Source organism: Microtus pennsylvanicus, chromosome 21 (genome assembly GCF_037038515.1).
Source record: "Microtus pennsylvanicus isolate mMicPen1 chromosome 21, mMicPen1.hap1, whole genome shotgun sequence".
NCBI lineage: Eukaryota > Metazoa > Chordata > Mammalia > Rodentia > Cricetidae > Microtus > Microtus pennsylvanicus.
This window is the reverse complement of record NC_134599.1, coordinates 25,805,929-25,820,676: the sequence shown is the minus strand read 5'-3', so window position 1 is coordinate 25,820,676 and position 14,748 is coordinate 25,805,929.

Genomic DNA, 14,748 nt, shown 5'->3' with positions numbered 1-14,748 from the left:
AGTCAGTCATTTCGAATTCACAGATGGGAAGCTTATAGCCAGGGGAGCAATCTGCAGTGTTCACTTCATATTTTGGTACCAGAATGTAGCTAGCTGTGGTTTTCATCTGCTTTTCCATGCAAAACAGAACACACAAATGATATACAGCTTTAAAAATCTTAATTAGAGTTTGTTTTTAAAAAGATTGTTTAAAAGCTAGTTTTGTACAATATATAAAGACAGCATTCCTTACAATCAAGGAATCAACATGCTTTCTTTGAAAGACAAAATTTGCATCTCTCATCTTCATCTCAAATCTCTTCTACCCAGGACTAATACCTTCAATTATGGATTACTTTATTGTTACCATGGTGGCATATAAGTCACTGCTTTATCCATAGTATCAGGTTACTCTCTCAAAAACAAATCTAATGGAGTTAGTCTCCTACGTGAAATACTTGTCATGAGAGTCCTCTGTCTGCACAAGCAATGCCAAATTTAATAGCCTGACATAAAATAGTCACCATCCCCAACCTGCCTTCATCTGATGTTTCTGTGTTTTTAATCCAGTTTTATGTCAATAGCTTTAGAAATACATGCAATATAATAAGGTAAAAACAAGAGAAAAGAACAAAGTCAAAGGGATTGATGGTACTCTGCTTTTCCAAATAGAAAAATAATTGTCCTGTCAAAGTGGCATGAAAGTCATTGCTGCATTGATGGATTCAGCCAAATCAAATCTTATGAGGGTGCTGTAATTAAACAGATATAAGAATTCACTTGCCCGTTCTTCTCTCTTAAATCTTATTTTTGGTTTTCAACTCTTGGTGACTGAATAGCAGAATTTACACACACAAGTTTGAGTTTTGTTATGATATTATCTGCATTATTATGTAGGCATTGTTTTTTTAGAAAGGGGGAAGACATGTTTTAAATCTCAAAGTTAGGAAGAATTGAGGCACCATATTGTCTTCCATAGTCTATACTTCAGCATAAACAGAGATTAGACTGAGGTATGATGTAGATGCAGGGAAAAGCAAGACACAGAATAAGGTGGGTGGATAAAATTCTATGGACTAGGGAATTTTAAGTAGTTGGAAATACATAAACAAATGAACAATACTAGGAAAATGTTTTATCTGGGGTAAATTTAAAAGTATGAGTAAAAAGGAATCTATATCTATCTATCATCTATCTATCTATCTATCTATCATCTATCTCTCTCTCTCCAACTATCTATATCTATCTATCTATTATCTACCTACCTACCTATCTATCTCTATCTATCTATCTATCTATCTATCTATCTATCTATCTATCTATCTATCTATCTATCTATCATCTATCTATCTATCATCTATCTATCTATCTATCTATCTATCTATCTATCTATCTATCTATCTATCATCTATCTATCTATCTATCTATCTATCTATCTATCTATCTATCTATCATCTATCTTCTGTAAATTTTAAGCAGTGTGACCAAAAATAGTCTTGATAACAGAGCATAGACAATCTGTAAAACTAAGGTCAGGTAAGTAAATGTGATTGTGTGGTAGGTGAAAATGAATACCTCTCTACATATTTAGTTCTGAGATACTCTTTGTAGATATAACAGAAGGCATGCTGGGTAACATGATAGGAAAATTTGCTCTGAACCAAATTAGTGCTGAAAGTGTCATTTCCAGCACTTACTGAAAAAAATTCTAAATATGTTATTTATTAGTTTTTTAAAAAAATGCACTTTGAGCACATTTAGACTTCCTACCTAACTTTTTCTCCCACCCACTTCCAAATCCCATTAATTCCTTTGTTTCCCAGAATGCACGGCTTCTACTTTGATACCATCTATAACTAGATTATTTTATAAATCTACAAAATCCAGGGTCCACAAATGAGAGAAAATGTGTGATATTTATCTTTCTGATACTCACTTATTTTGATTAGCACCATTTGGATCTATCTTCCTGCAAATGACACGACTCCATTTTTCTTTACAGCTGAAAAAAACTAATATATAATATATATTATATATTAATGCTTTCACAGTTTATTTAATCACTCCTTTGTTGGTGGACCTAGGTTGTTTCTACAAGTTAATCATTGTGAATAGTTCTATAATAAAGATTAATGTGTACAAGTATCTCCGTGATATGTTTGCCTGGAGTCTTTTTTTTTTTTTTTGAGTCATCTTGTTTGTTTGTTTTTTCCTAATAATTTTTTATTATTTTATAAATAATACCATTCAAAATTTCCACTTCCTCCCACTTCCCTCCCACTCCCCCACTCACCCCCCCCCCATCCAGTCCTAAGAGAGGACAGGGTACCCTGCCCTGTGGGAAGTCCAAGGCTCCCCAGCCTCCCTCCAGGCTTAGGAAGGTATGCATCCAAAGAGAATAGGATCTCAAAAAGCCAGTACAACAGTAGAGACAAATCCCAGTGCCATTATTATTGGCTTCTCAGTCTGCTTCAATTGACCCCAGGCTCATTCAGTCCCAGTTCATCTGGATTTGGTGAGCTCCCATTAGCTCAGACACACTGTCCCAGTAGGTGGACCAACCCCTTGTGGTCCTGCCTGACATCCTTGCTCATATTCTCCCTCCTTCTGCTCTTCAACTGGACCTTAGGAGCTCAGTCCAGTGCTCTGATGTGGGTCTCTGTCTCTATCTCCATCTGTCGCCTGACAAATGTTTTGTGGTGATATTCAAGATAGTCATCAGTCTGACTATGGGACAAGGCCAATTCAGGCACCCTCTTCTTTACTGCCCAGGATCCTAGCCGGGGCTATCCCTGTAGACACCTGGAACCCCTCTAGAGTCAAGCCTCTTGCCAACCCCAAAATGGCTCCCTTAATTAAGATATCTTCTTCCTTGCTCCTATATCTGTCTTTCTTCCATCTCAACCATCCCACTCCCCTAGGCTAATCAGTGTGGCAGTTTCTCAGAAAATTAGAAGTCAACCTACCTTAGGATCCAGGAATATACCCAAGAGATGCCCAATCATACTACAAAATTATTTGTTCAACAATGTTCATAGCAGCATTATTTGTAATAGCCAGAACCTGGAAACAACCTAGACGCCCCTCAACGGAAGAATGGATAAAGAAAGTGTGGCACATCTACATATTAGAGTACTACTCAGCAGTAAAAAACAATGACATCTTGAATTTTGCATGCAAATGGATGGAAATAGGAAACACTATCCTGAATGAGATAACCCAGACCCAAAAATATTAATATGGTATGCACTCACTCATTAATGTATTCTAGCCATAAACAAAATACATTGAGCCTATAGTTCGCAATCCTAGAGCAACTAAGTAATAAGGTGAACCCAAAGAAAAACATATAGATCCTCCTGGAAATTGGAAGCAGACAAGATCACCAGGAAAAAGTTGGAAGCATGGGGTTGGGGGTGGAGTGGGGATAAGGAGACAAGGGGAGAGAGAAGGGAGATGAGGGTTCAGGAGATCCTGGAGTCTTTTGAATAAACCTTGTGGAGTGATGTAGCTGTTAATATGTTATATAGGATGGTTCATATATATAGCTGTTCATATGGTATATATGTTTTTAATTTTTTAAAAAAAATCTCCAACTTATTCTCCCTGCCCAGAAGTCCCACCTATACCTCCTCACTCTCTATTGGCTGTTCAGCTTTTCATAAGACCAATCAGATTCCTTAGGCAGGCAAGGTAAAACAGCAACATATCTTTACATAATTAAACAAATGCAACACATCTTTACATAGTTAAAGAAATATTCTATGACATAAACAAATACAACGCATAATTAAACAAATGCAACATATTTTTTCATAGTTAAATTCATAACATCTCCTTTATTTGGAAGCAGAATTTAAGTTGGGTGGAGTGGGGGGAGAAGAAAGAAAAAGGGATGCAAGGGAGATGTCAGAGGTCAGCCAGTCAGATATAGAAGAAGAGGGAAAGTAGGCCATATAGAATAAAAGAACAGTACCCCCCCCAAGGCAAAATGTAGATGAATAGAAGAAACAGGTTAAATTCAGTTAAAAAAGCTAGTAGGACAAAGATAAGCTAAGGCCGAGCATTCATAATTAATAATAAGTCTCTGTGTCTTTATTGGGGAGCTGGTTGGTGGCCCAAGGAAAATTCCAACTACAAAGGGCTTGGCAATCCCTCTTCCATACAGAAGGGAATCATAGAGTATGAATGGCCATGATTCCTGATTGATGCTAAACCAATTCAGGCCTCTAATAAAAAGATCTCAATGATAAAAAAAAAAAATCTCCATACTGATTTTCAAAGTGGCTGCAATAATTTACAGCAGTGCATAAGGGTTCCTTTTGTCCCCATCTGTGCTAAGATTTATCCTTTATTGATTGCCATTCTGGTTGAAGTAAGATGGAGTCTTGAAGTGGTTTTTATTTACATTTATCCAATTGCTAGTTAGAGGAAATATTTTTATTTTGGAGGGGTCACCATTGTTTTGCTGTGTGTGTGTGTGTGTGTGTGTGTGTGTGTGTGTGTGTTTGTGTGTGTAGATTTCCATTTTGACCAGAAATGAAATATGAAAATGTTGACATTTTGCTGGTAACTGACTGATGATACACACTTCAATTGCTCCTAAGATTCCGTGCTTGTGTTAGTTCACCCACAGTCTCATCACTGCGTTTCCAAGCCGAAGGTGAGTTAATAGTGGGTCTGCATGTGAGGTGCACAAACCGGTTGCAATATTACAGTGAAGGGCTTGGTAGTTTGAAGGAAGTGGCGCCAGAGGCATCCCATGAAGCTCTAGTAGATGGGCAGAACTCTAAGTACAGAAAAGCCCAGCTTTTCTACTGTGCAGGAGGAGCTCACTGTCGTTAATACATGGTAGTTTTTATAAAGTATCATATCCAGTTATTTACAATAGTGATAGTGGTCATGCGTTTTAATGGAGATTTCAGTATAAGTAGTAAAAGGAAAATTAAAAAGTGTTTGAAATCTAATTATCCAGGGACAATCATGAACAACTTGGTAAATACACAGATTACTCTCTTTCCCAAGCACCAAGTACCATTATTCTGTTCATATACAGTGCTTTTTAGCCTTTTTTACTTCCTTCTATCCTTTATTTATTTTGCTAAGCCATGTAGTCTTTTTCGCTTAGAAAAACTAAACGACAGTCTGAGGCCAGCTCATTTTTACCATAGCCAACTGAGGACAAAATGGCTGCTACAATTGAGTGTTTATTAGAAAACATTACCATTTTAAATTAAAATTGAATTATATCACTTTCCCTTTTAGCGATCTCCCATACACCTCTCAGATTGATAGCTTCATTTTCTTTCATTGTAACTGTAACACACATATTCGTGTGTATATATATGTATATCTGTATAATACAACCTTCTAAGTACCTTTTTTGTTGTTTGTGTATATGATTTCAGGGCTGATCACTCTGTATTGAATGACCAACAAGGAATCTTATCTATGGGAGAGGCTAATTCTCTCTTTCCTGTCAGTCATTCATTGCCTATAGTTTTTTGTCAAGGGGTGAGATTCTATGAAAATTTCACTTTCGTGTTGTTATTCCTATCATTTCCGCATTATTTTGCAGACATTCTAGGAGAGATGTTCACAGCCAGCTTCTTGGTATCCTCGCTCTTTGATTCTTTCTGCCCCTCTTCCACTGGTAAACTGAGCCATTGATACAGGAGCTGTGACGTAGAGTTATCTGCTGGGACTGGGGTCTTGGGGCCCATTGATCTCTACATTGTGCCCAGGTGTAGTTCTCTGTGATGCTCCCCAGTTGCTGGAAAGAGACGCTTCTTTGATGAGGGGCGGAAGCTACGTGTAGATCGGAAGAATCGGAGCTGGAAACCATAGATCAGAGAGAAGATGCAGTGCTTGTCTTTCTGGATGTGGGGTATTTCATTGAATATAACCTTTTCTAAGTCCATACACTGACCTGAAAATTCATGATTTTGTTTTTCTTTAGAGCTGAACAGCATTCCATTGGGTACATACCTCATCTCCATTGAGTAGAGTGGTTATGGATATGGGGAAGCAACTATCTCTGGAGAAGGACGGTTAGTCCTTTGTTCCTATGCCGAGGAATGATAGGGCTAGATGATAATGCTAAATGTAGTTTTAGCTCTCCGGTGGTTATTCATGCTGATTTCCAGAGTAGCTGCACCAGTCTGCAATCCCACCAACAGTGAATGGGAGTTCTGTTTCTTTACAACCTCGCCAGCACTTGCTGTCAGTCATTTTATTGATCTTAGCCATTCTGACTCGGAAGATAAACTCTCAAAGTTGTTTTGATTAGCATTATCTAATTGTTAAGAATAATGAACATTTGCTGAGGAACTTCCTAGATATTTTCAGATCCCTAGTCTGTTTTTCATTTGGGTGATTTTAATTTTTTGACTTTCTTTTATTGAATTCTTTGTTAGTTCTGGGTATTAACAAAATATCATATGTGTGGTTGGCAAAGATTATCTCCTATTCTGTGAGTTTCTTCTTCACTCACCTGATTGCTCCCTATAAAGAAGCTTTTTAGTTTGTCTTAATTCCCGAGCAACTGGAGTCTTGCTTAGAGAGTCTTCTCCCCCATCTCTATCTTGTAGTCTACTACCTATGTTTTCTTCTAGAAATTTTAGTGTTCCAGGTTTCACACTGGGGTCCTTGATCCTGTTGGTTTTAATGTGTGTTCCCAGTGATAGATATTGGTCTGATTTCATTTTATTCTGCATATGAAGGTCTAATTTCCCCAGTGCCACTTGTTGAAGATTCTGTCTTTTTTACAGAGAATTTTTTTAACCTTTGTCAAATACCAGATGATCGTAGTTATGAGTTCTCATGTCTGGGTCTTATTACTTTATTCCATTCCATTGATTTGCATGCATATTTTTGTGCCAGTATCATATTTTCTTGTTATCATGACTGTATAATATATCCTGAAATCTGGAATAGCAGTCCCTTGAGGATTCAGTCTGTATTCTCTAGTGTTGTTTTCAATGTCTTGATTCAGAGATTTGAAGTTTTCCTTGCAAATGTCTTTCCTCTCCATAGTTGTGTTGTGTTTTATTGTCTTTGATGCTGTCATTAACAGGGGTGTGTCCACGATCTCTTTCTCAGTGTGATTTGTTGTCACTGTATAGAAAGGCTACTTAATTTTAAATTGATTTTGTATTTTGCCACTTTGCCAAAATTGTTTGTTTCTATAAGTTTTCTGGTGGAATTTTTGGAATATTTTTTATAGAATGTATCATCTGTACCTTGATTTTTTTTCCTTTTCATACCTCTTTAATTTTTTTCTTACCTTATTGCTTCAGCTAATGCTTCCAACACTATACTGAAAGGAATGGGGAGAGTGGGCAAAGCTTCTTGTGCCTGATTTGAATGGGCTTGCTTCAAGTTTTCCTCCATTTAGGATAGTGTTGGTTGTGGGTTTGTCACATATCTCTTTTATTATGATGAGGTATACTTGCTCATCCCTGGTCTCTCTAGGACTTTTATCATGAAAACGTGTCAGATTTTTGTCAAAGGCTTTTTCTATACCTATTTAGGCTATTGTGTGTTTTTGTTTTTAATCCGTTTATGTAATTTACTATAATTGTTGACTTATGTATATTGAACCAACTCTGCATTTTGGAGGTAAAGCAAACTTGATTATGCTAGATGATCTTCTTGATAATGATTGTATTTGGTTTGACAATATTTTATTGAAGTATTTTTTAATCTATGTTCATCAGGGATATTTGTCTACAGTTTTGGATTTGTGCTGTGTCTTTATCTGGTTTGGGTATTGCAGTTGTGTTCTCTCCAATGTTTCTATTTCTTGATTAATCAAATTTTCAAATCTTGAATTATATTTGTCATTTCATTCAGTTGTGTATTTGTATTTTCTTGGAGATCACTCCAGTGTTTATTGTTAGCTTCTTGGAGTTCAATGCAATGTTTGTTGGTGCTTTCTTTAAATTCCTGGAATTATTTGACAACATTTATGATTTTTATTTTAAATTCTGTACCCTGGAGTTCATCTAGGTATTTCTCATTAGGAAATACTTACATAGGATTAGTGGGGGAAATTCTGTCCTGCTCCTTGTTTTTCATTTCACTATTTGGCTTAGATGTGTGGATTTTTTTTCTTTGGTTTGTCTGATGTGATAATCTGGCCTTCCTTTGACTAGGCAATTGGAGTAGATTCATGAACAGAGCTCAGCCAGGTAAAGTTGGTGGATGATCTATTTAACTGGGCCACAGAATGAGGGCACCCAAACAATGGGTGTGTGTGTGTTGCCGAGGGTGTAGGTACTGAGATTGCCCTTGTAGAGGGAAGAATGGGAGAGGATAGGTCATCTCACTTTGTCAAATGTAGTAATAGGAGCGGTGCGGCTTCATCCCCAGCACCCCGGCCGCCTGGCTAGCTTATGCCCCGAAATAACAACACCCAAATTGTATTCATTTAAACACTGCTTGGCCCATTATATCTATCCTCTTCTCGGCTAACTCTTGCACCTGGACTAGCCCATTTCTAATAATCTGTGTAGCATCAGTCTTACCGGGAAAGATTCTAGCCTATGTCCATCCTGGGTCGGAGCTTCATCGCGTGTGCCTCAGAGAGCAGAGCTCTCGCATCAGCCCGGGAGAGGGAGCATGGCATCTCTCTGAGCTCACTTCCTCTTCCTCCCAGCATTCTTTTCTGCTTACTCCTCCCACCTATGTTTTAACCATCAGGGCCAAGCAGTTTCTTTATTGCTTAACAAATGAAATCAACAGATTGATATATGACGCTCCCACATCAGTCAAAGTTCACTCATAATGAAAGTAGGTTCAAAGGTAACTAACCTGACTATTTTGGGACTAGGTCTATGGTTGTGGAGATAACTATGGGCAGTAGGGAGTGGTGGGGAAGGAATGAGAGGGGATGGGAGGTGATTAAAGACAGTAGAACTAGATGCAGTATTGCAGATAGTTGAGGGTTGGGGAAGGGATAATAAAAGGTAGATAGGTTGTCATCAACCAGACCAAGATTATTCATAAGTGAAGAGGGTTCAAGGCCACATCTCTGGAATGAGGCTTGTGCAATTGCAGACGGTGGCAGGTAAGGACAAGGAACAAACTTAACTCAAAAATATTTCTACTTTATAAATCACAGGCTGGGCCATTGCTAGGCACGGTGGTATAAATACTATTGTGACAACCATAAGTTGCTTTGATTATTTATTTGTTTCTCTGGGATAAATTTAAAGAGGTAGAATTTCAGCATCAAAACATTGAGAACAAGTTTATAGATGGCAATGAATATTTTTAAATTATGCCCCCGGATTTTTTTTTAAAAGAGTTCACATGCTTTCATTTCCCATGTGTGTGTTAATCTTCAAATTTCAGAGACAGTTACTTTATGAATCAATTACTAAAATCCATGGACATGAAATAACCCTGAAATAAAGCATCAGGGCTGGTTAACTAGTTATGGTGGCATATAGCTTGTCGCTTCCCTTGATACTTCTGAAATAGTTTAAAAGGTTCTTAATAGACAGCAAGCAAGATGCATCATGCCTTTTGATTAAACATAAAACATTTATTCTGATTCCTGAAGGTATTGGAAAAATCAGCTACATGGGAAAATGCTCAATCTAGCCACTTGCACGTTTATAATGTGAGAGGTGCTTTTCATGTATTTATTAAAGTGCAATCAGATTGCAGAATTCTTAATAATTTAAATAGAATGTTCCCACAGTAGGCACCATATGTTTCGATTTCAATTTCATAAGCTTTATTAATTCAGGAGAAAAATGTATCTTAAGAGCTACAGACAAATCACATTCAAATTTAACTGAAATGTTTATTTTTCAGTCATTCAGAGAACGTGACTTTATAGGTTCAGCACAAACATTGGTAAATTAAGCTCTTAAGTCTATAAGGAGTTCAAACAGTCAGATTCCCTTCCTCAATTGGATGAACTAACACAAACATCAGAAAGTCATGACAGAAAGTGATGTCTCCTAGGATGTAATTAACTTAGTCTCTCTCTCTCTCTGGTAGACTATTAGCTATGAAGTATTCCATTTGTGAAGGATAGCACCTGTTGAACTTAGTGAATATGTTTGCTTTGCAAGCACTCAATTATCACCATCACATGCAAAATCTCCAGGGTACTGAAAGGAGCAGGGGGTGGCTTTATTTGTCATTTTGACAATGTTTAGTAACAGAATTTCTGGCTACTGAGATCTTGATTTGGAATCTCTATCTTTTCATTGCTGGATTTTAAAGAATTCTTTCAGTATTTAAATATTGTGTCAATTTAATGGAGTAGATTTTTTTTATTTCAAAATTTTTCTGAAGTTAAAAATACAAAAATACCTCTTTTCCCTCTTTTTTTTTCTCCCAACTCTCCTCATGTACCTCTCTCACAATTCTTTCTTAAATTCATTGATTTTTTTCTTTGTTTTTACTATGTGCATTAGTACATGTTTATATTCTTAAATACACGAATACAGCCTTCTTTTGCATATATTATCACCTACATATACATTGAGGGTTGACCACTCAGGATTGGGTAACTAATTGGGGAAGATTATTTCTATTGCTTTCAGCACTGCTTTGTCTGTGGTTCTATGCTTAATGTTGGGGCCCCATGAAATATTTTTCCTTTATGTTAGCATGTCTATTGGTGTGATCCTTGTTTAGGTCTTGTTTATGCATCCATATTGTTGAGACTTCATGAGTTGTCACTCCTCATCAAACAAAATTCTGTTTGTAAAAAATGGGCTTTTTAACAGATGTGTCTTGATTTAATAGATAAGGTTTTTGCAGGGCCTAAGAATATATAAAATACATACTTTCTTTGCAAAGTGTTTACTCATTATTTTGTAAGAAATGAAGATGACCTGCACACATAAAACTTTCGGAGGAGTATCTGTGTATGCAAGCTGCCAATGCATACTAGCTGTTTTTATTTAAAAGCAATAACATTTATTGCTGATTCTGCTGTGCTCTAAGAATTATTATTGTTACAACACAAAAACAAAGTTAACTTTTTTCTTCTATTCTTTCAGAGACTGCTGAGTGTTACAAACCCTAACTTGTGAGAGAACTATTACTGCCTAAGCAGGGCAGAAGTATCTGTTGAGCATTGTACTAGATATTTTCTATGCTCAGATTTACAATGGGACTCTTTAGCTCTCTACTAAAAATAAACCAGAATTAAAAATAGCAGTGTGACTGCCTCAAAGGATGCTCCCTGCATCCTTTGGAGTCATAAATGATGTTTGTCTCAATGGCGTGACCATAGTCTTCATTTGCATTTCTGGAACTGTGACCTAGTCAAGAATAACTGGGCCCCAGTCATTCTTTTTCTCTACTCTTCCTACCTACCTTATAAGGTAATGTCAAGGTCATGAAGGAGGAAATACAGACAACCTGATATATTTTCTTGTCTTTAAAAATATATCAAATGTCCTCATTTTCTTTCTAAATCTTAAGTGACAAAGTATGGTGATACCTTGTTTATACAAATAATTCTTGCCTAAAGATCAGAGGGCAGAGCTAGCTGCTAGCTAACCATGGAGGTCTAGATGTCTGTACAGATAACCAGGAAATGATATGGCTGGGTGGTCAGAGGAAGTGATAAGGCAGGAGGAAATAGGAACTCAGTATCTTCTGCTGGGAAGTTGAATAGATTAGGTGGCTTCATCTCTCTGATCTCTCAGCATTTTCCCCAATATCTGACTCCAGACTTCTGTTATTAAGACCTATTAGAACTCGTGTTACAACAAAGACTAAGAAAATACTTTGTTCTTAAGATCATGTCCTGTGTGTAGAGTAGCATTTAGGATGAATAATAAGTTAACAGCTATGGAGTTGTCTTTCTGGTCACCATTTTTGGTTCTCTTTTGTCTCTTTGAGATTTCTGTATGGCTGTTTCAGTGGAGGCTATATTCTTGTATCTTTCCTAAAGCCAAGAATGAAGAAATCTATATGAAAAAAAGTACCCTGACATATATACAAATGAAGAGAAAGAGAAGGAGCAGCATTTGTTGCCTTTTAAGAGCTCTGATATATCCCTAGATCTTCCTAAGGTCTCCTAATATAACCTTGTCTTTTCTGGTTGGGTTTTGCTGATAGTTTTGGTGGTGGTAGTTTTGCTGTTGTTTTGTTTCTCTTTGCAATTCAGATATACTTTGAATTTCCTGAGCCAATCAACTTCCATTGGATCTTTAAATTGGATTGTACTTGCCTTTAGAGTCTACCACTGAAGCAAAATGAATCCAGACATATCAAAGTCACTCTCTGTTTTCATTGATCTGCCAAACAGACATTTGAGAGACTATCAGTTGTCTGTGAGTTGGGCTGTACTCTTTCTGCCAACATGAGATCTATCCCTCTTAGTCCAGGATTCATTTTATTACACAATATCTACATTATTGATCAGCAGGACCTTTTTCCCATCAGAGTTAGATACCTGATTCAAGCAACATCATTTATACAAACCAGAACCCCATCTTAATCTAGTCTATATTTCTAAAATCCCCAAATCACATGTTTTAGTGACTCATTATGTGGGAGACACATATGTATGGTCTCTTCCAGTTACCCCTTTCACTTTCTACTTTCTTCTATTTGTCATGTGACAAAAGTACAGAGGAGTTTTATTCTTTTAAAGGCAATCATCTCTTCCCACCCCATACCTGAGATGACAGAGAAAATTTCAAATTAAAATTAAAATTTGCAGGGCAGGCACTGAAATTTGGAAGATTCAAAGGCATGTCTTTTGGAGATGCAGTTACTTTGGGTTTAGCAGAATGTAGCATACTCATTAGATATGCACTTTTCATTTATTGGTCAGAGTCATCCCTATCTGTTTGCCTAATATAGCAAGGATACAGGAAAGGATGATAAATTCAGTTAGAGATGCATTTTTGTGTCCAATTTTGCCTAATTACATGAATGGCAGGATCACCAATTTCTACTTTGACATGTATTATAAATAAACCAGGAACCAGTCACAAGTGTTTGACCTGCTGAAAAACAGGGCTGGGTCTTCAACAATAAGAATAAGGGTCACGTGAAGCATTCATCTTGTTGTAACCTTGATCTAGTTGTTGCTGTGTTATAAACTAGTGTAAGTCATGTCCATCTGTAAAATTAAAATAGTGTATTATATGCAATCAATTGAGGATCAAAAATAATTTAATAGTATCTGGTCAAAAATAACTGATGGTTTAACAGAGCTGTCAGCTTGACCTCCTTTTCTTCTCCAGGAAGAGCATCACAAAGGTGACACACAGGTTTGCCCCAGAGGTACTGTCTAAGAGCAGAAAGAGTATTAAACTCACGCTCATGTCATCAACTGAGTTACTCTTGATTCATAAAACTTCATTTAAAAATAATGTTGTATTTTATTTTATGAGTATGTTTTTGCCTACATGCGTATCTGTTCAACACCTACAAACAATGCCCCTTGAGGCTAGAAGAAGGCAGCAGACTTCCAGGAACTGGAGTAACAACCATTTGTGAGCTTCCTTGTATGTGCTAGAAATGGAACCCAGGACTTCTAGAAGAACTAACAGTGTTTTTAATCATTAAGTCATGTCTCTAGCACCATAATTACTTCCTTAATGGTAATTCTTCTATTGGCTGTTTAGTTGCTGGGGTAGAGAATCTGCCATAGGCAACCTTATTGGCAACTTTCTTCTCTATTAATCTGTCTTTTTCATTTTATCCTACTTTTCCTGTTGGCGTCTCTTGTTTTCCAGCTCTTTTAAGTTCTAGATGCTCTATCTCTCTCTTTTTTATTTTTTCATTTTAAGTGTTTTAATTGAAAATTGTTCTTTACAATATATTTTTTATGTAGGAGGGTCTTCTATCTATCTGTTGCTTTCATTGGTTAATTAATAAAGAAAACTGCTTGGCCTGATAGGTCAGAACATAGGCAGGCAGGGAAGACAAAACAGAATTGTGGGAGGAAGAAAGCAGAGACAGGCAGACACCATGAAGCTCCAGCCCAAGACTGACGTAGGTTAGAATCTTCGCAGTAAGCCACCACCTCATGGTGATACACAGATTATTAGAAATGGATTAATCAAGATGTGAAAATTAGCCAATAAGAGGCTGGAACTAATGGGCCAGGCATTATTTTACTGCATATTTTGATTATAGTTTCTCCCTCTCAGAAATCCCCCCAGATCCTCCCCACCTCCACACCTTTTCAAATCAACATCCTTTCTTGTTCCCTCTCCTTAGAAAACAGACATATAAAAAAGAGATAAAATGAAACAGACACAAATAGCATAAAGGAACAGAAAAACAAAGAGCCAAAGAAGGTTCTCAATGGCTTCTTGAGCCCTTTATCATTTTGCTCACAATGAAAGATCTGAATTTTGTTTTCACCAGTACAGAAAGGGCTTTAGAACTTGCAGTCTTCTATGAAGAATGGAGAACTGGAAAGGCACAAGGGAACATGGACTTGTTAGTTATTGGGCAAATTCACCATGAATTTAAGACAGGTGAGCTAGGATGGGATTCCACACAGTTCAGCACAGAGGCAGGATGTAATTTGATCCAAAAACAAAGACTGAATCCCCTCCTCCCGTATCTCAAGTGTAGTCATAGGAAAGTTTATCAGAAAGCCCACTTATCTCCATGGCAATTCACAGCAACTTATTTGGATCAGAGTTTCCAAGATTAGCCATATTTTGACAGTGTACATCCATGCACATCCTGCCCCACACATTTAAGCTTTGTTTTGTATATTGAGGACTTGGAGTCATACGTCCATCCTTCATTGCACAGTGCCCA